Source organism: Macrobrachium nipponense, chromosome 43 (assembly GCF_015104395.2).
Source record: "Macrobrachium nipponense isolate FS-2020 chromosome 43, ASM1510439v2, whole genome shotgun sequence".
In the NCBI taxonomy this organism is placed as follows: domain Eukaryota; kingdom Metazoa; phylum Arthropoda; class Malacostraca; order Decapoda; family Palaemonidae; genus Macrobrachium; species Macrobrachium nipponense.
In genome coordinates, this window is record NC_061104.1 from 6,244,541 (window position 1) to 6,266,435 (window position 21,895).

Below are 21,895 nucleotides of genomic sequence, written 5' to 3' on the forward strand. Positions count from 1 at the left end.
TGACCTATAAAGCAGACTGTAATTTCTTAGGAAACTTATTTTGGGAGTTAGACTAATAATCGAAGTGTTTTTGTATTTATTAACATATTTTGTTGGTTTGTTCTTTATAACAATTATCAGTGGAGAGGTTCAGAGTTCATAAAGGTGTACTGCTTTGCTTGTATTTAAATTTGTTTGTCATTGTTGCCAGAGGTATAGCCTTTGTTACGTATAGCCAATCATCCATCGAGAAAGAGGGAAGAAATGATGTCATAAGTTACGTAACGAGTGCATTCGAAACCTTTTCTCTGAGTAAGTTGGCCCGTCTTAAAAAAAAAAAAAAGTCACTTTTACATTGTCAGTGCCAAATTTATTCAACCTGCGTAATGCAGAATACAGTCAAAATTTATGTGTAGATATAATGTGTATTCTGAAAAAGCGTTATATTTACGAAATGCATAGATAAAAAGTTATTGCGAAAAAACCGTGTTACAGAGGCCCTGAATCTCATCGTAGGCTACGCCTTTCAGTTATTCCACTCTCCTGGTTCTCGAGTACTCGTGGTAATCATCAAAACATCACTGGAGCTAACCAGTAAGTAATCACTGAACTATTTAGGACGATAGTCAAAATGTTTCTACTTTCTATCACTAAATATAATCATTAACTATACTCTGTTTTTTTCCATCTGTCCATCCGCCTGTGGTGTTTGCGTATGGTAACACTGCATCCCGGGCTTTATATAGTTACATTCAGCTTACATTCAACATTAATAATAACCCTATTTCGAATATTAACGGTGTAATTCGCATACAGTAAATTATCAAATCACTTTTCAGTTGCAAATGTACGCCCAGATATCCTTTTGTTTACCTCAAACTTACACATAGCGTAACTATTTAAAGCCCCGGACGCAGTGTTACCATACACAAACACCACAGGCAGACGGACAGATGGAAAAAAACAGAGTATAGGTTCTGCATATCAGTATTCCACCCTCCTGGTTTTCGAGGGCTCGCGGTAATGATCAACATATCGCTGGAACTCACCAGGACGTAATCGCTCAGAGCCGTGCGTCTAGGGAAAATGGCAATGAGGTGGTGGTCGTCAATCAGGTCTCTGATCGTTTGCACGGGTCTCGGGGCATACCTCACAGCCAAGAGGGACATCAGGTTCGTACTGTAGCTCCAGCTGATGATCATCGCCGCCACGAGCCAGCTCAGGACGACGATCCTCTCAGAAACGAGCTGGAGTTTCATCGTAATACCTAGGGAGAAGGTTTAGCTTTGTAACATCTATATTAGTAGACTGAGTATGGCAGTTATTATAGTATGTTTATTCTTCAGGTGAAATACCTGGGAGTGTTAGTCTTCTGGGATGAAGTTGCCAACCTCATCACCTTTTTACCAACTGATTGAGACTATCATAGTTGTTTGACTGTCTCATGCACTTAGTCTGGTCATTGGACCAAGTGAAGTACAATTATTTTCGTGAAGCATTTTATCAATTCTTCCACTCCCGGGATTCGAACCTGGGTATTGGTATGGTACGGATATGGGTATTGGTACCGGTATGGGTATGGTACTGTTATGTGTATGGGTATGGAATGGATATGGGAATGGGTATTGGTATAGGTATGGGTATGGTACTGATATGGGTATGGTTATGGCATGGATATGGGTATTGGTATCAATATCAGTATGGGTTGGATTGGATTTGGGTACGGGTATAGGTATGGATATGGTACAGGTATGGGTATGGATATGGTACACATATGGGTATGGGTTTGGTAGGGATATAGGTAATGGTATCAGTATGGGTACGGTACAGGCATGGGTATGAGTATGGTATGGATATGGGTAATGGTATCAGTATGGGTATGGGTGAGGTATACGTAGTTATGGGTATGGGACAGATATGGGTATGGTTATGAGTGTAGGTATGGGTATGGTACGGATATGGGTATGGTATGGATATGGGTATGATACAGATGTGGGTATGGTTATGGGAACTAGCAAATGTGAGCGACAGCGAGCATCTGATAGAGAATATATATATATATATATATATATATATATATATATATATATATAATATATATATATATATTTGTGTGTGTGTGTTTGTTTGTAGCACAGACAATGCAACGTAACTGGCTATGACAATTAGCTTAGATCCTTTGTGTTATTGTTTTCCTTTAGCCCTTAATTTCAAAAGCATTCCCTTTCGGTCTCAGATTGTTCTTCTCCAAGATGTATCACTTTACTATAGATAAACTGAAGATTTATTTCTGGTAATTAGAAATTAATTTCCCGATATAATGTGGTTCGGATCCCATAGTAAGCTGTTGATCCCGTTGATAAGTAACCAATTGGTTCCTAGCCACGTAAAAAAAATGTAATCCATCGGTCCCGTCCTAGGAGAGCTGTTAATCAGCTCAGTGGTCTGGTAAAACTAAGATATGCTTAACTTCAACAGAAGAAGAAAAGCGAGGTTGTCAATAACTGGACCTTTATTACTATATAATTACTATCAAATGATTTTGGATCAAGCAATTACCTGAGCGACCAAGTATACCCTTGCAGCCACGTATTTGCAACGTTACAAATGCTACCAGTTGAGGGACTTAAGAGTGCTCTTTCTTGTGAGAATTCGTAACTAACTTTCAATATCAGCTCGAACAGAATGATAAGAGTCAAACATGAGTAATAGCATAACAGTTATTATCATTTATGAGAGATTTGCGCTTCTACTATAGTAGTATAGTCATCTTCGGTGCCATTGGGATTTTTTCTATGACCATAGAACCGTTTTCACCCGTAGGGGGTTCGTGCCATAAGTGGACCTTATGCGGTGCACTGTAGGCATTACTTAAGGTTCTTTGCAGTGTGCCTTCGGCCCCTAGCAGCAACCACTTTCGTTCCTTTTACTGTACCTCCTTTCATATTCTCTTTCTTCATCTTACTTTCCACCCTCTCCTAACACTTGATTCACAGTGCAACTGCGAGGTTTTCCTCCTGTTACACCTTTAAAACTTTATTCTGTCAATTTCCATTTCAGCGCTGAATGACCTTATAGGTCCCAGGGCTTGGCCTTTGGCCTAAATTCTAATTCAACTTAACCCAATAACCGTTTTCTCCACCCAAACTGTGCAGTAGTCTATGTGCCAAGATCTTCTGCTATAGTCACTGTTGGTAACTGTTTTGGGCAAAAATTCTACTTCTTATTTGGGCGAGGAGTGGCGCGTTGAACAGTATGAAATGATCGTTTACCATGATCATTCATGTTCGCTGAGGCTAATTCGTGTTAGCCAGACTGGTCAGGGAACAGAAGCACTAAGCAATTTATTAGAACAATGGTTCTGCTTTGCTTTGTCGTATCTTAGGTCTCTGCTTTCTTACTTAAAAGTGTATTTTTAAATCGTAAATATCTTTCTCGTTCATATTATCATCTGCTTTCTTGATGACACCTGGTGAACTAGATATAGCGAATAAGCGTGACAGAACTGATAACGTAACTCAAAGTCTTAAGAAGAAGAAGAAGAAGAAGAAGAAGAAGAAGAAGAAGAAGAAGAAGAAGAAGAAGATGGAAAGCAACAAGAACACAAGAAGAATATTAAACCAGACTTTTGAAAAGTTTCCTCGATCAGTCACCGTGAAGAGCTGTGCTGGAGATGTGAGCGTATGAAACCACAAGATCTGACCATCAATTTAAAAAAAAGGGGGATGAAATTCCCAACAGTTAATCAAAGTTTTCCACATCTCCGCGGAATCTCTTGAATTCTTTAACTGAAACAGACAGACAGACAGACGGAAAGTTCTAGCGAAACTTTATCTAACCAGTGATTGATGGTAGCCTTAATGGTTCGAAAGAACCTGACGTTAACTGAAGCTAATAGATTTAAAGGTTTTGCCTATAATAAGGACAATCATATGCACTAATGTGTTTTAAGAATGTACCCATTTAACAAGGCGTGATCTAACCTGCAGCTTACTCGGGACGCATGCTAAAATCTACGGTTTCGCCAACGAAAATTTGAATAAATACGCTTTATTTTATTAGAAATAATGATTTCCGTACTGTTAAACATGCACGTTATCTATTTCTTACATTTTCATTCTAATAAATAAATCATAAATATCCTATCCTAAAATACCTGTGTCTTTCACTCAACGCGAAACACCTTTTTCAGACAACAACAAGAACAACAACAGCAAGAATAACAACAACAAAGTAGGTTGTAATTAGCGGGTTTCAAGGAGTTCAAGTAAATAGATTTAATGAGTTGTAATATCCTTCCGCGGAATATATTTGTTGAATGTTGTTTTCCCCTTCTCAAGGTCTTGGTAGAGTCAAATCATTTTCCCCAATCGATGGTTTCATATGATTCAGTAATTGGTTTAGTTTAGACTTTCTCTTTTAAAGATGTTGGCTTGAGGATATTTTTCTCCACTAAAGCTATTTTTTATTATATTTTTCTTTACTAAAGTTATTACTTTAATTAAATGTTCTCTCCTGAAATTATTGATTTAATTTCATTTTCCTCAATAGAACTCACTGGTTTAGTTGTTTTTCTCCACCGTAGATAAGCGTTTTTAGAAAAGAAGAAAATACATTTGAGCTTTCCTAGAGGACAAAATATGGACAGTGTTCATCGAATACCTTTTCTTAACAAGGCGTGATCCGACCTCCAGCTTACTCGGGAGGCGTGCAAGATATTCCCTACACGTAGAAGTTGTAAACATTATATTCCTAACGTAACGTAAATTAAAACGTTCTGAAATCTTCGGTCAAATATATCCGTGTTTCACCAATGAAAATTAAATACGCTATATTTTATAAGAAATAATTTTCCTGTATTGTTTAAAATGCACATTATTTATTTTTTACATTTTCATTCTAATAGATAAATCAATAATATCCTATCTTTAATTTCCTGTATCTTTAATTCAACACGAGACACATTTTTCAGACCTTATTAGGCTCTTCTGTAGACCTTTCCTATCCCCCATTAAGAACAGCAATAACGAAGTAGTTTGTAGGCTTACTCCCCGGGTAAGCAAAAAGTCAATTTATTAGTAATCAAAACCCTTTCTTGGAAGCAGAGTAAACTTATCACTGTCAAAATTAATCGCCAACTTATCAGCATCTGTCAGGTGGTCAGAGTACGGATGTCCACACTGGGCCTTCTACTCCCTCTCATAGCTACCTAATGACGCTTACCGACCGTATTACAGGAAAGACTCGTGCCGGCATAAGGCCGTATTTCTAGATGACATGTCACTAAATTAGCTAATATGGGAGAGAAAGAGAGAGAGAGGAGCTAAGGTGTCTTGAACTTGCAACACGTTCACAGAGTTTTGGGTATGTTCAATGAAGTGCTGCTGTGCTTCTCTTTATAGCTTCCTATTATATTATTGGTAGGAAACGCACTGCAACCGATACTATAAAGTTGGCTCACGTGACAAGGTTAAAATATCTTATATTGGTATTGGAGAGAATCACGAACATCATAACTAAAATTTTGATCAATTTTTAGTATTAAGTAATGAATATGACCGATATATAAATAACAGACACGGTGGTAAGATAACGCCTTAGACGAAAGTTAAATGGAATCTTAACCCTTAAACGCCGACTGGACGTATTTTACGTCGAGATAAATTGTCTGTCGGGTGCCGACTGGACGTATTTTACGTCGACATACGAAAGTTTTTTTTAAAATTCGCGGAAAAATACTTATAGGCCTACCAGCCTAAAACTTTTGAATCACGCGCCTTGGGGGATGCTGGGAGTTCACGGATCAAGGCCTTGTTTTGTTTTGAAGCGTGACCCAGGTGCGCATGCGCGATATCCCTTCTTCTCGCTCCAGCCAGCATCAGTAGCGCACCACCGAGAGCGATCTTTCGTGAAAAGCGTGTTTTTCTGGACTTGTGCGAGACTTTGAGCATTTGTATTGCTACAGGACATTCGTAGATATGTCTCAACGACGTGTGAACCGTGAAAGGCGCGTTTTACCCGTCGGAAGGGATCGTGTAAGGCGAGTTTTGGACCTGGATGCTGGCGAGGGGCCAAGCACCCAGCATGACCCCGCGCCTCAAGGCCGTTCTGTGCGGCCACGTGTGGCTGAAAGTGTTTCGGGAACACATCGTATGCCTTTGGTTACCCCTAGGAAGCATGTGAGCGTCCTTAGGGGCATTCGTAGGCATTTGGGAGGCCTCCAACCAAGGGACATAGACGAATATCTTTCGGAGCTTGATCGGGAAGGAAACATGTCGCAAGTCCTCATTTTGATGGCGGATGGCGTCATCGAAGTTGATTGAGGACATCAGTCCCGATGAAAGTGAGGATGAATATTTGCCCCCAATGTCCGTTCGAGGCTCACATCCCGAAAGTGAGCTCGAATTCAGTGGGTTCAGTGCTTACGAGAGGGAATCTGAGGAGGGGGAGGGTGGGGATACGGGCTCAAGTTTTATCGCAGAGGACGATACAGAAAGTGAGGGCCTAAGTGAGGGGGATGGGCCAACGGGGGGGGGGGGGGGGTAGTGTGCATCGTGCCCGCACGCGCACGGGCACGTAGAAGGTCGGCTCGTCGCGCCAGCCAAGGTGAAAGTCGGTCGTCGGAGAGTGACGAGGGGTGGACGGAGGACCCCACCCCTCCTCCTAACATGCACCCCTTCACCGGCAAACCCCTGGGATGACCGTACCAGTACCCCTGACTGTTTTGGGGTTCATCCAGCTTTTCCTGACTCGGGAATTGCTGGAATACCTGGTACACGAGACGGTGGACCTACGCTCGGTACTGCCGGTATGAGCTGAGGACGACCTTGTCGTATTACTGGCGGGGTTGCAACCTCATTGACATGGCGCATTTTTGGGGCTCCACATTTATTTTGGTATGACACCTGCTGTCGACGTCAGGCAATATTGGAGGAGAAATTATTTTTTATGTATGCCGAATGTGCCTGGCGTTATGTCCCGTGATAATTTCCTGGCGTTGGACAGGTACTTCAACGCCTTCAACCGAAGGGCCATACCCCGGAATAACAGTGATCGCCTCATTTTAGTGCGTACAGTGTTGGATTGGATATATCCGTGAGCGGTGTAGTAATTCTCGTGATTCCTGGAAAGAACCTGTCTTTGGATGAGGGGATGATGCCTTACAAAGGACGTCTTAGTATAAAAGTGTATAACCCCAAGAAGCCAAAGAAATATGGTGTGAAATTCTTTCTCATTACCGAGGCCAACACTGGATACGTTGTGGACTTTTCAGTGTATACCGGGGTCTTCTCCACGCTGCGTGACACTGTATTCAACCTTGTGGGACGTTTCCGTAACCAGGGATATCACCTGTTTATGGATAATTATTATAAACTCGTATCCCTGGCCCAGGAACTGTATGAAGCAGGTGTTCCTGTCAGTGGTACCCTTCGGTTGGTGCGTGGGGCCGAATGTCCTCAAGAGGTTCGCTAGTCATCCGCAACACCTGGCAAGAGGAGAGACAGAGTGGCGGCGGAAGGCGCTGTCTTCGTCATCTGTTGGAAGGGTGTCCGACTCGTCCCCATGATTACGACGAGTCATGAACCATCCAAGAAGAGATCGTACAGCGTTGGAAGAAGACACGTCGATAGGGCCGAGTTGATGTTTGAGGAGTTTCGTACCGAGCGGCCTACTGTCATTGGGCACTACAACAGGCACATGGGAGGAGTTGATCTCTTTGATCAGCTCATCCAGTACTATCCTTCGCCAGGAGAACCAGAAGGTGGACATAGAAGCTCCTCAAATACATCCTTCAGTTGGCCCTCCAAAATGCCTACATACTGTACTGTGGGTACCGCGGTGACAATCTTCCGAGGTTGACCCACATACAGTTCCTAGAGGTAGCCAGGAATGCCCTCATCAACTTCGATCCCGATGAGTGGCCTTCCATAACTGACACCCCCTGCCCCGAGCTGCAGATCTGCCCCTAGAGGAAAGGGCAGATAGGAGGGCCAACTTCCCTCGACCTGCTGCCCGCCCCTGCGGCCGCCCCTGCCCCTGCCTGCCGGCCCGGCCCCTGCTGGACCGTACGCCCCTGCTGACGACGCCCCTACTGACGACGCCCCTGCTGCCGCGCCTTGCTGCTGCGCCGCCCCTGCTGACGACGCCCCTCTTGCTGCCGGCCCCGCCATCACCGCTTCTCGTCGGGTAGTGGACCCTGCGTGTCGGCTGCAGCCAGGGGAACACTACTGGAGGCCTTAGAAGGGCGAAGGCAGAAACGGTGCCGGGTGTGCCATATGAATGGCAGAAGGAGAGACACCCGGTTCTTCTGTCGTCTCTGCAAAGTGCTCTTTGCAGGATAGGGGAGTGTGACCGAAAGTACCACACTAAGGTCATGTATTGGAGCGCGCCCCCTAAACCGACAGCGGAGGGCGCACGGGGCCGCCGGGTCCATCAGCAGTAAGGGCGCGCGTCTCCCTCCTTCACACCTGTACCTCGTCATGTCGAGTGGAAAAAAATGCAAGACTCTTCAATGGAGGAGGGAGAAAACAAGAATAGAACGAAGAGTCAGGATTACGAGTGAGTATTCTGCATTTATTTTATATTTAGTTTTATATTTATTACAATTTTTTATATATCTGAATGTGTGCATGATAAAATAATATAAGACATTTCATTGTATGCGAAAAGAAAGTGTCACCTGCATTCCTTTTATTTATGTATTGGTACCAGAATCGAAGAATGTAACATATATATTTTTACGTATAAAAAAAAAATATTATATATATATATATATATATATATATATATATATATATATATATATATATATATATATTATAAAATATTTTTTTTGGGGTGGGGGGTAAACCAAATTACTTACAGTCTAGTAATATTCAATCATTTACCTTCACTTTAAAACAAATTGCAAGTCTCTAGAACAATATCTCGATTTATGGTGAATATTTGACAAAAATATTTTTATTCCCTCCGCGCGCCGATTCTCGGCCGAAAATCTCCGAAACGCGTAGGTCACATTCTCCTAATATTTGTGCCTTTTCATATTACGCTTATTTTATAGTTTTATATATGGAAATGTGCGCAAAAACATGCACAATATAACAAAAAAATATTGGAAGGTTGTAGCATTTCTTATTTTTGAAATATTTGCATATAAAGTACGATAAGTACGAAAAAAACTACGATCGGTCAACTTTGACTCAACCGAAAAGGTCAAAAAACGCATTTATAACATAAAGATCTTACAGTCTAGTAATATTCAATCATTTATCTTCATTTTAAAACAAATTGCAAGTCTCTAGAACAATATCTCGATTTATGGTGAATTTTTGACAAAAATATTTTTTTCCCCTCCGCGCGCCGATTCTCGGCCGAAAATCTCCGAAACGCGTAGGTCACATTCTCCTAATATTTGAGCCTTTTCATATTACGCTTTTTTTTAAAGGTTTATATATGGAAATGTGCGCAAAAACATGCACAATATACCAAAAAATATTGGAAGGTTGTAGCATTTATCATTTTTGAAATATTTGCATATAAAGTACGATAAGTACAAAAAAAACTACAATCGGTCAACTTTGACTCAATCGAAAAGGTCAAAAAACGCATTTATAACATAAAGATCTTACAGTCTAGTCATATTCAATCATTTATCTTCATTTTAAAACATATTGCAAGTCTCTAGAACAATATCTCGATTTATGGTGAATATTTGAAAAAAATATTTTTATTCCGTCCGCGCGCCGATTCTCGGCCGAAAATCTCGGAAACGCGTAGGTCACATTCTCCTAATATTTGAGCCTTTTCATATTACGCTTTTTTTAGAGGTTTATATATGGAAATGTGCGCAAAAACGTGCAAAATATAACCAAAAATATTGGAAGGTTGTAGCATTTATTATTTTTGAAATATTTGCATATAAAGTACGATAAGTACGAAAAAAACTACGATCGGTCAACTTTGACTCAACCGAAATGGTAAATAAACGCATTTGTAACATAAAAATCTTACAGTCTAGTAATATTCAATCATTTATCTTCAATTTAAAACATATTGCAAGTCTCTAGAACAATATCTCGATTTATGGTGAATGTTTGAAAAAAATATTTTTATTCCGTCCGCGCGCCGATTCTCGGCCGAAAATCTCGGAAACGCGTAGGTCACATTCTCCTAATATTTGAGCCTTTTCATATTACGCTTTTTTTAGAGTTTTATATATGAAAATGTGCGCAAAAACATGCACAATATAACAAAAAATATTGGAAGGTTGTAGCATTTCCCATTTTTTTTATATTTGCATATAAAAAAAAATTTTAAACAAAAATTCGACATTTGGTCAACTTTAACTCGTTCGAAATGGTCAAAAACTGCATTTTTAAGCTAAAACTCTTACAGTATCGTAATATTCAATCATTTTCTTTCATTTTGAAACAAATTGCAAGTCTCTATAACAATATTTCGATTTATAGTGAATTTCTTAAAAAATTATTTTTTTACATCCACGCGCTACGAATTCATGCATCATTTTGGGATCATATTTTCTCTGTGTTGCTTTTATCGTTTTACAATGTGTTATATATCAAAATGATTGCAATTTAGTGCACATTACAACGAAAAAAAAAGTAACTTGTTACCTCTAACCGTTTGGCGCACAGCGCGATTTGAATACAATTATATATGAAATTTCGTTTTTGAGCTATCATATATCGCATTATTTATATATGATAATGATAATTTTTTTCATTTCTGATGGTTGCATACTAAACTTCAAGCAATGACAAAAAAAGGAGCCAAAAATGAACTCTTAATCTTGAAAACTAAGCGCGCTGTGATTTTTTGAAAAAAATATTTTTTCAGCTTACGCGCTCACTCTCAAACCCCTCCGGCACACGGGAGTCATTTTTTTATTTACCGCTTCGGCGTTTAAGGGTTAATAAACAAACTTATATTAAAAGTGAGACAGTAATGTTAGTTACAGCGATATAACCTGCTCAGATTTTTTTTTTTTTTTTTTACTCCGTGTGTGTGTGTGTGTGCGTGTCTTTCTCCAACCATACCTATGACTCCTCCCACTGAAAGAATTCCAGAACTTATTGGTGGAACTCTTGCTAAAAGAGGAAGAGTCCTCCACCCATCCCCGTCAGTAAACACTGTTACCATATCATTTTTCGAAGTCCCTCAAGAAGGCGTGCCATGGAAACCTGTGTCCAACTGTACATGTACGTACAGTATTTCTTGTACCATGTACACTCGGCAAGGAAAGTTAAGATACAGTTTTTTTAAATCTTCGGACATATATTGTTCAATAATGCCACACCTGGCAACTCTTGAAGGGGGCCGGAGCTTCAAAATCATAGCGTTTGTTGCTTTCTAGATTTTCATCAACTTTGCACCATAAAGATACTGTTGAGGTCCTATAATCATTTATACTTGAATGTAGAAAAAGGCTCTATATTATTCGTAAATATTGGTTTGGTAACGTCAGCTCAGGGTAGAATATCGATCATCATTTTTTAAAACCTACTGTGAAACCTTATTTATGAGTAATGTTTGACACCAAACTGATGTAAAATTCATACGTAATTAAAGACGGATCTTAAACAATGAGAGAAAGGATATTAAAATTTGGGCAGTACTTGTGGAAATCGTGAGGAACAATACAATAAAGAATGAAATAATATGACGATAGAGAGAGAGAGCGCGCAAGCATAGACCTATCGATAGAGATATTTAATTCATTATGTTTACTTTGAGAGATTAAGTAATAGTATTTTTTCAAATGTTTCAAAAGTGGAGAGAGAGAGAGAGAGAGAGAGAGAGAGAGAGAGAGAGAGAGAGAGAGAGAGAGAAGAAACTTGGAAGAGAGGAGGAGGAGAGAGAGAGCGTAAGCATAGGCCTATCTTTTGGGAATACTAATTCATTATATTTACTTTGAGATATTGAGTGCAAATGTGTTTTAAAAGGAGAGAGAGAGAGAGAGAGAGAGAGAGAGAGAGAGAGAGAGAGAGAGAGAGAGAGAGAGAAGCAAAATCTGTTCATGTGAAAGCTTAGGCCTATTTATAACTACTTAATTTCATTATATTTTCTTTCGGAGCTTGAGTGGTAATATATATATTTTTAAAGTGTGTTTTAGAAGTGGAGAGAGAGAGAGAGAGAGAGAGAGAGAGAGAGAAATTATAGAACTGGTGGCGGACTTGTGACGGGGAAAGGCAGAAGAAAATATAATAAAGTATATCGATAGGCCTATGCTGGCGCGATATGATATGACTGCCAAGATCGTGCTGCACTATGCTAGATAAAATTTGAAGGTTCATAATAATCAAGTTAATTCTCTAAGAAATTCATACCCTAATCTTGATTACATTCGACAGTTGCCGTATGTAGCATTCAAATATTGTAAAAAGACGGAAAATTTTAGACACAGGGTGCGGTCATTCTTGCTTTAAAGCGGCCCCCACACGCTCAAATTTTGGGTCCACTTTTTTTATGTCAAATTATTTGACATGAATTTGATCGTGTGTGGCGTAATTTGATGGCCTAAAAGGTTTGATGTCAAATTTTTTACTGATCTGATTTCAGTAGATATTTTTGGAGCCAACGTCAAATAATTTGTGCGTGTGTGGAACCTAGCAATAATTTGCGCAAATTAGTTAGTGATTAGACATAATCTGAGAAAGACGTGCGCGGCTCATCATCATCATGGCTCCAACAAAATATGAAAAGAAATTTCTTCTTGAGCTTATTGATGTTTATAGGAGTTTACCACAACTTTGGAACATTAAAAGTGACTGTTATAGCGACAGAAATAAAAAAGATAACGCATATGAGACTCTTCTACAGAAGAAATTCCGTGATTATTATCCGGAAGGGACGAAGGAGGAGCTGAAGAAGAAAATAAACTCACTGCGGACGAGCTTCCGAAAAGAATTTTAAAAAATAAGTTCTTGAAAACATCAGGTTCACTAATTCTCAGTTCATTTAATAAAGGAGCATGACCAAATCGTTCACGACACAAATACCATTGCTGGGCCCACTTTCGTCTCTTTCGTATGTGTGCTCTTCAACGCTAAGCCAAGAGCCAACGCTGTAGATGCATCCATGATGATGACACTCGGGAGCAAAATGAACATTTGATGAGAAGTTTGAGCGTGTAGGGCGAACGTCAAACCGTCAAATAATTTGACATAAAAAAATTTGACCAAAAATTTGAGCGTTTGTGGGCCGCTTATATAGTCTACTTTTGAAAATCGGGTTTCATCCACAAATCATTCACGAAAAAAGCTGTGTTAAGTAAAAATATTTATTACCACAAATAACTCGATATGTATTGCACAGGCAATCAAAGTTTTATATCGTGGGAGATCTTTCAGCCTCGCGGCAAAGAAATGCGGTCGTGTAGGGCTGTAGGCTACTACGAACTGCTTTGTAATGGGAGCATATAGCCAGAAAATCTTTGAGCAGACATAATACTTTAACCTTGATTAAGATTTATGTTTAAATACAGTAGCTTTGTAAACAGCAACTAGCATTCAATCCATGTCAACGTCAAAGTAATCAAAGTGTGAAATCCGTTACGTTAGCCAGTGACTTGCGCTTTCCCGCTCGAAGTTCTAGGCATAGATATAAAAGCCTAGATGCCGCATCGACCGGCCGGACACACGTCATCAGGTCCGCCATCTTGGCGCGGTAATTCAAACAATGCAGCAGGCTGCAGTATATGACGTTTTTTCGCCACTATTCGCTTAATATTGCACGGATTTTCTTGTCTGATGGCTCGTTACAAAGCTTACATAATTCCCTACAAGGATCTAATAAAATAAAGTTGTTCCTTATTGTTTGAAAGTTAACTTGCAATGACTTTGTTTTAGCAGGTAGGGGGAAGGGGGCCTAGTGGTACACAAATGTTAATATTTACCCATAACTATTGCTGTAAACAATAATTTGAAATACTGTGATAAGACAGATTACTAAAGTAGGCCTACAGCTATGGATCTGTGCATCTTAAGTAAAATCTTTGTCTCTCGAAGTGCTCTGTTAAAAAATCCCCCAATATAATTTTTGGCACAGGCCTACAATCATAAAACTGTAGGGTTGAGCCGAAAATAAACTACAGTAGGCCCTAGAATAACTAGGATTTCTGTGTTATCTAGCCTTTGCATCTCTGCCTGCTCCTTTGAGCCTGGGGGGCGTGGGGGGGGGGAGGTTCTTCCAATTTTTTGGAACGGGGTTCTCCTCAGTGAATTCTGACCTCTAGACCTGGCTTTGGAAAATTTAGGGGGCATCAAGAGACTTCGTCTAGTGGCAAAAGTGACCTATCTCTAGACCTAATTTTATATGGTGAAATAATTATATAGAACTTAAATTTTTCACAAAATTACCTTTAATTTGCTCAGACTAGGATATATCATTATGGCAAGCATTAACAGTTCAATATAGCTCATCTCTAGACCTGTGTTGTCAAGGACCCAAATTATTATACCTTATTTGGGATAAGGGCCTGGGCCATCTCTATACTTCTACCCTTCCAGAAGGGGACCCATCTATAGAACAAAATTGCCAAAATGAGCCAATCCTGACGAGCAACCCTGTATACCCGGTCATAGTAACCCCCCCCCCCCTCCCCCCCTCCCAACCGAGCCTTTCAGCCTAGGTCACAATCATAAGGCCAGTCTAATTTTTTTTCAGCTAACTGTTCATTGGTTTGGTCACACATGTAAATTTAAAGCTATGGGTGGCCTTATGGGTCATTAAGCCTATACTTTGAAGTAACAACTCTCAAAATGTATTGCACAATGATTTATTTTCATGATATTTGTTCTTACATTGAATGTATATATAACATATATTGTACATCTGTACATTTATTTATAAATATTCCCAGCAGTTTAAACAAGTTTTTTTCATTGCTGTTTCCAACAGTTTAATGATACTACATTGTCATGATAATCTATATGCATTGATATCAAATTAGCAGGCTATATCAAAACATCAACAAAAACTCATTATGTGCCTTGCTTGGCCATTTAGTTCTTATTACAAGGACCAGATTAACACTTTAATATTACATAGCTATAATGCAGTGAAAGAAATCGAGAAACTTCAAATTAGTGTCCAACATACACGATTTACCCTATTGACCTAATGGCCCTTAAACAATATTGTTTTAACCATTTTTTTCGTAGGCTGTCTTGTCACAGCATTTCAAATTATTGTTTACAGCAATAGTTATGGGTAAATATTAACATTTGTGTACAACTAGCCCCCTTCCCCCTACCTGCTAAAACAAAGTCATAGTAAGTTAACTTTCAAACAATAAGGAACAACTTTATTTTATTAGATCCTTGTAGGGAATTATGTAAGCTTTGTAACGAGCCATCAGACAAGAAAATCCGTGCAATATTAAGCGAATAGTGGCGAAAAAACGTCATATACTGCAGCCTGCTGCATTGTTTGAATTACCGCGCCAAGATGGCGGACCTGATGACGTGCGCCAGCCTATTCAGCTAGCGGCCGATGCGGCATCTAGGCTTTTATATCTGTGGTTCTAGGGCTCCTCTTCACATAATAGAAAACGCTCTTGCGGATGCAACTAGATTTGTTCAACCTACCTTAGCCATCGCAACATTGACTGCCATTGACGTCAGCTAACTTTAATCGCTTTGGAATACAAACATAAGTTTGTAGAAACTTAAATAATTGCATTCACCACTTACGATGATGCAATATATCCCCGTTCATGAAGCAAAACGAGTAAATATTGTCGTCATGATGCATAGTACTAAAATCAGAAATTCACATTCTATCTACCAGATCTCTATGAACGAATCCATCTGAGAAATTCCAATTACTTCGGACATATATCGTGTTTTTAAGTATCTGAACGGTTTTGTTTTGCAGTTTTAACTTATATGATATAATTTGCAGTATATTTTCATATTCTAGAGTAAATTTAGCAATATTATGTCTTTTCAGTAAAAACAAATGGGAAATTGGATGAACGAAAGCTAATGAAAACTGTATCTTCAGTTTTCTTGTCGAGTGTACACTAATACACTTTATTTACAGGTATAGTATAGGTTATGTTAGGTATTTAAAGGTCCAAATTGTTGTATTTCATTGTTTATTGGTCAATTTAGCTTTATTATAAAATTTACTGTGGTGTTTTTGTAGGGCTTGGAACGAATTAGGCAATTCACATGTAAAACGTGGTTCAAGATACAAAAACAAAAAAAATCAGGTTACGAAGGCCGCTTCGGAATGGATTAATTTCGTATCCTGAGGCACTACTGTACTTCTCTTGTAGCTCAAGGAAGTAGAGGGAATACGAGAGGAGTATCGGATGCGCTCATTCCCTCTAAAAGTGCTGCTCTCGGGGGAATTAACCCACTCTGTGCTTTGCATTGCAGTCTCCACTCTTAACTTTTGAATCCTGTGACTGTGCCAAAGTATGCCAAGAGACAGTCGTATAATGCATAGATTTGTCAATATTTGGATTCCAGTAGAGCAAATACATAAAAAGTGTGCTAAAATCTTAAAACGAATAACTTCATGGCAACTATACTCCAAGTTTTTATGATATTTGATAGTTTCCATTATCCATCAGGGCCTTGGATGTACTATTGTAATCTGGATACAGGAGAGATTAATACCCAAGAAGAAACCAACAAACATCTTTCAGCCTTCCTCCACTGCGGCTAAACCTTTCCACTGTAAAGAAAACCAGCCAGGACTCCTAGCACTCCTAGCACCAATGCAGAATAGAAAACCTGGTTGCATTAGCACCAAGAGCATAAAGCCCCCAAATGCCTTTCATTGTTTACTTTTCTTATTCAAATCCATAGATTAAAAAAAATACAAGCACTGAGAAAACTCCAACTTGATGGTCAGTCAGAGCACAGCAAGACATCTTAACTCGACTGCAGCCAAAGAAAATGTGTTTAATCTTTAACGATGGCAGGCGAGTGGAGAACTCGCCTACATTCAGCCTAGGTCTCCCTTTAGTTAACTACTATATGTTGTTACTAAGTATTAACTACTGTTCCTGCTCATACTAAGGGATACTCTTACCTAATGGTGATGTTTGCATTCAGGTACAAAAAATGTATATACTTTATGTACTTCACAGAAAATGTAACTTTGCCAGATCTCCCCAAATTCCTTGCTTTTCATCTGTGATTTAACTGGATCCAGCTATGTGCTATAAAATTATCCTATTGTTAAGACCTCAGGTTTGTAGCTAAGAAAAATACAAATTGTCTTTATAAAATTGTCATATTAGTACATGAAATGTGGTCATTGTGTTTTCATTTTCTTGTTACTTCAGTGCATATATTACAGGCAGTTCCTGGGTTACAATGCAACTTACCTATGACAATCCGATCTTACGACTCTATTCATAATAGTCAGACATACAATGGTGACCCGAAGTTACGACACGATGCCAGCTTAGGTACGGGATGCGAGCTGGTACTATTTTCTGCTACCGTTGTTCATTGCAGCGTAGGAATACTGTATAGTGCAAATGAGTTAGACCCTTGGAGGAATAATGGGTTAGACCACGTAAATCAGCAGCAAAACAGTTGAAATTTTTCCCAGGAATCTGGTTACTTTTTCAACAACGAATATTTTCAAATTAATATCATGAATACGTAATAAATTTATGCAATCCATAACCTTATTCTGGTGTTTAACTATTTAAATATTATGAAGCGCACTCTTCTTCTTCTTTCCCGAAAATTCACTCGGTTTCCTAGGCCGCAGTTCGAACAACATCGTTTCACATTGTTTTAAAGTATTTTTGCGTAATAATTTTCGAGTTATTATATACGACTCTTTAATGCTTTTGTGTTTTCGGCAGTCTCATAAGGCTTTCAAAGATCTTCTGACTAAAACAACGATGGCATCGAAAAGACCGCCGTCTCTTGGCACCCAGTAGGTGGACCCGCCCTCCCTTGACGATTAAGGCCTTCAGAAAGTGCAGGAGAAGAAGAAAGCTCTGCTTAACATTATGGAAGAGGATTTAAATAATGCAGACAAAAATAAAGACTGAGGAAAAAACTAGATGAACAATTAACAAAGTAAAAAATCTTAACTCTGTGTCACAGATAAAACAATTCACGGATAATCCTTTAAGACAACTTGTGCAGGATGAAGGGCATCCCTCCTCCACCAGCAAGACCTTACCGCTACATTCCTGCTCCCCAACCTCCTTCAACCCCTAAAAACATTCCTCTGACCCCTAAGCCAACTCTAACCTCCGCTCCCTCAGATCATTCCCCAAACCCTACACAGCCAGCAGTTCCTGTTTTGCGTGTCGAAGCAGGACCCAGACAGAAGAACTGCCAGTCCTATGGACAGAAGGAGGTACGCAAGCCGAAGAATTGTCCCAGTGTTCTGAACGATCCACTCTGACTGAGACTTCTCGTTGGAGTTAACAAAGTAGATAAAGTCCTTCTCACCTTTAAAGAGCTGCGAGAATACATAGTGAAAGCTGTTAGAGAAGGAAGTATAAGCAGTACAACGGCGCACAATAGATTCATAAATGACCTCTTCAACGACGCCAGAAGATACGATGGGGCTCCCAGACGCCCTCCTCGGAGTAATATATCGTTTTCCAACCCCAGACGATTAATTAGTTGTTAGCAACTGTCCACTTTTTCTACTACTAAACAACCTTCTTTGCTCCATTTTTCGGCCCCTAAACGTCTAACCATAGGCATAACTAAAGGGAGCAAGTGCCTCCCATTTGAAACTGGTAACTGGTGGCCCGCTCCCCCCCCCCCCCCCCCCGCCGCCATTTTGAGTTCATGAAGCTTGTAGTAAAAGCCTAAGCTTAATTTTCATATAACAACAACAACAAATACAAATACAAATACAATAACAATAAAAATATAAAAATATAAAAATAAAAATAATAATAATAATAATTTTATTATCATCATCATTATTATTATTAGTATTATTAATGTTAAAGTTTTATACATCAAGAAGTTTGGCTGGTTTTTCCATACGAAGATAAGTGGAGTTATACTATATGTATTAACTGTAAGAAATAAATAATTTTTTTTTTATCTCAGAAGCAAACTTATTCCTTTTCCAAACGTTAAGTGTGAAAGAAATGTAATAAAATTCTGTCTTATTATTTTATTATTATTATTATTTTAAAATTTTATACATCAAGTAGTTTGGCTGGTTTTTCCATACGAAAGTAAGTGGAGTTTTATATGTATTAACTGTAAGAAATAAATTTTCTTTCTTTATCTCAGGAGTATATAAGTATTCATTTTCCAAACGTTAAGTGTGAAAGAAATGTAATCAAATTCTTGATAGAAAATAATTTATGGCCAAAATATCCTTGGATAATGTAAAATTTGGAAATTAAAACAGACTAGAACATGAAAACTTAAAAAAACACGCACAAACACACGTGTATATACATATGTTATATATGTATACACACACACACCACACACACACATTATATATATATATATATATATATATATATATATTATATATATATATAATATATATATATATAGATTTAGTTACGCCTATGCGTCTAACTACCGAAATTTTTCAACTATCACTCAGACTACCACTTAAGCTGTTACCAACTTGTGTTGCCGTTTCTAAAAATTATATTTTCCTTTTTCCTGCATCGTTCTGTACCACTAACGATCGGCGCTCCTTTACTTTCCTCTAGTTAATGAAAAATGCTTTTTTTTTTTTTTGCTTTTTTATATTTTTCTCCAACGATAATTATTTCTATTTTCTTACTGGCCATCTCTGTCTCGCCAGTATCCGCTGCTATGTATCGATCTTTCTCTCTTACTGATGGCTGCCTTGTGCTCAAAGGGGTTTGTAACCACGCCCGTTAACCTTTCATTTTACGTTTTACATGCATATCATTTCACATGCATATTCATATGAACACAATAAAAGGCTCGTCACATATCATAAAAATCTCACCCTTTCACCTACAAAATTTCAAAATGACCTACGGGCTGTTCTATGATCAAGACCCCGTGCTGACGAAAGGCCAGCTTAATCTCAAACAACAACAGTTGTAAAGAAAGTGTAACCATGCAGCGTCTATTGGTACTAAAAATGTTTTGCGGATTTAGCACGAGAAACTGGGAGTTGTGGTAATTCTAGGCAATATCTCCGCACGCCGCACGGACTGCAAGGAACGTTCCCGCGAATACGACAGCCACTAGGGATTGGGCCGTCAAATGTATTTCACCGTGTTTATTACTTGCCCTGGGTGTTAATTACAGTCGACCCCAAAAATAACAGTAAATTCTTAATAAACAACTAAAACACTATAGGAAACTGCAAATTCCAAAGAAATACCCACCGCGGAGCGATTTGCTAGATTTATCAAATTTCGAAAGCGTCATGGAGGTAAATGGCTAGACTTTCATTAACCTCTGTTTAATCGGAAAATATGGCATTAATTTGTGACTTGGGAGAAAACGCCTACTTCGAGAGGAAAGTAGAGGTCTCGAGGTGTTGTCTCGACCTTGGCCTCGACGGACAGTAGCTCTTGACCGATGTTTATCCCGGGTCATTGAACGGGGTAAAAATATTTTTTCTAGAAGGTGGCCGCTATATCGCCGTTCGGCCGTTTACCTGCATTGAATTCAAATAATTTGTCCATTTTAGATGAAATTATATGCATTCAGGACCTGAAAATGTAATTTGTCCAAGTTATAATATATGGGCTTCGAATGTTTCCGACAGTGTCATCAAATTAATAGTAGGTATAGCTAGCCTAATTTGGTGGCCACAGTGGGAAACTGGGTTTTTGAGTGGCATTAAACCACAAAACGAGTGACATAAAAGGGTCTTAATCCCAGTAATAGTTTTAATTCAAATCATGGTAAGGTCATGGAATGTTTCCAAGCAAATACCATACATTTCGGTATGGCTCTGGTAACCTGTAACAGGTTAAGTTAGGTGTGGTTGGGTAGGCTTGGGTCATTAGTTAAAGAAACGAAAGCATTAAAGCACGAAAATTATCATTTCAACGCATAAGGTATACAATAAAAACTTAAGAAAATTATCATTCAAAGTCGAAAATGGTTTAATGTAAACAAATTTACTACATACCTAAAGTAGAACTATATATTTTTTGTCTCAGAAGTGCATTGGTGCCTCGTGATAAGGATAAATTACAGAGAAGAAAGAAAAAGGGAATTGCTTACCTTACTCTGTAGATGGGCTTGTATACGACAAATTCTTGGTTTATTACTTCTCCTTCATATACTGACAATGTTATTTACTTTCACAGGAGTATAAATGGACTGTCACACATAATCACAAATGCTCTAGATAAAAGCTGTTTTTGTGGCTTTTAAGGAAGCGTAAAGTACCTAGTTATTGTTATTAACAGTACATTAACCCCAGGCGCTTACTTTCACTTTAGTAAACCTGCGGCATATGTATAGACTAGGACTAGGAGTCACTAACCACTGGTGAACACTTTTGATACCACCAGGGTCTGTCTCCTAAGAATGCAGGTTACAAGAAAGTTTACTTTGTGTATAGGGCTATCTACTATTCCCACAATTGATATTTTCAGGAAAACCTATTTTATACATATATCATTCTTTCCCAGAATTTACCGATTTCAATTTAAAAACCACGTACACAGTATAGCTTGTAGCATTTGTCAAATTATTATTTTAATAACTGACATAATGCTGTTATTTTACTCTATATACGTAAGTACAACACAGTATTCAGTTCAATGTTCATTAACAATAACACCTTACAGAGCAATCAAAACCGTATTACGTCTGCGTAATTGATATATCTGGTGGAACTGAGAAGCTAAACTAACACATTCTCATAAACGACAATAATTGAGCATCATAATCTAATAGTAGGTACCGTAATGCATCATTCATTG

General features: G+C 38.7%; 1 long non-coding RNA gene across 1 annotated transcript in view; it reads right to left on the bottom strand.

Annotated features, from left to right (window-relative positions):
• LOC135213815 (uncharacterized) overlaps nucleotides 1–21,895 on the bottom strand; it is a 196,001-nt gene that overhangs the window by 1,425 nt on the left and 172,681 nt on the right. The window contains exon 2 of the long non-coding RNA XR_010314213.1: nucleotides 1,029–1,246. This is a non-coding gene — a long non-coding RNA (uncharacterized LOC135213815). The remainder of the gene's footprint in view (nucleotides 1–1,028; nucleotides 1,247–21,895) is intronic.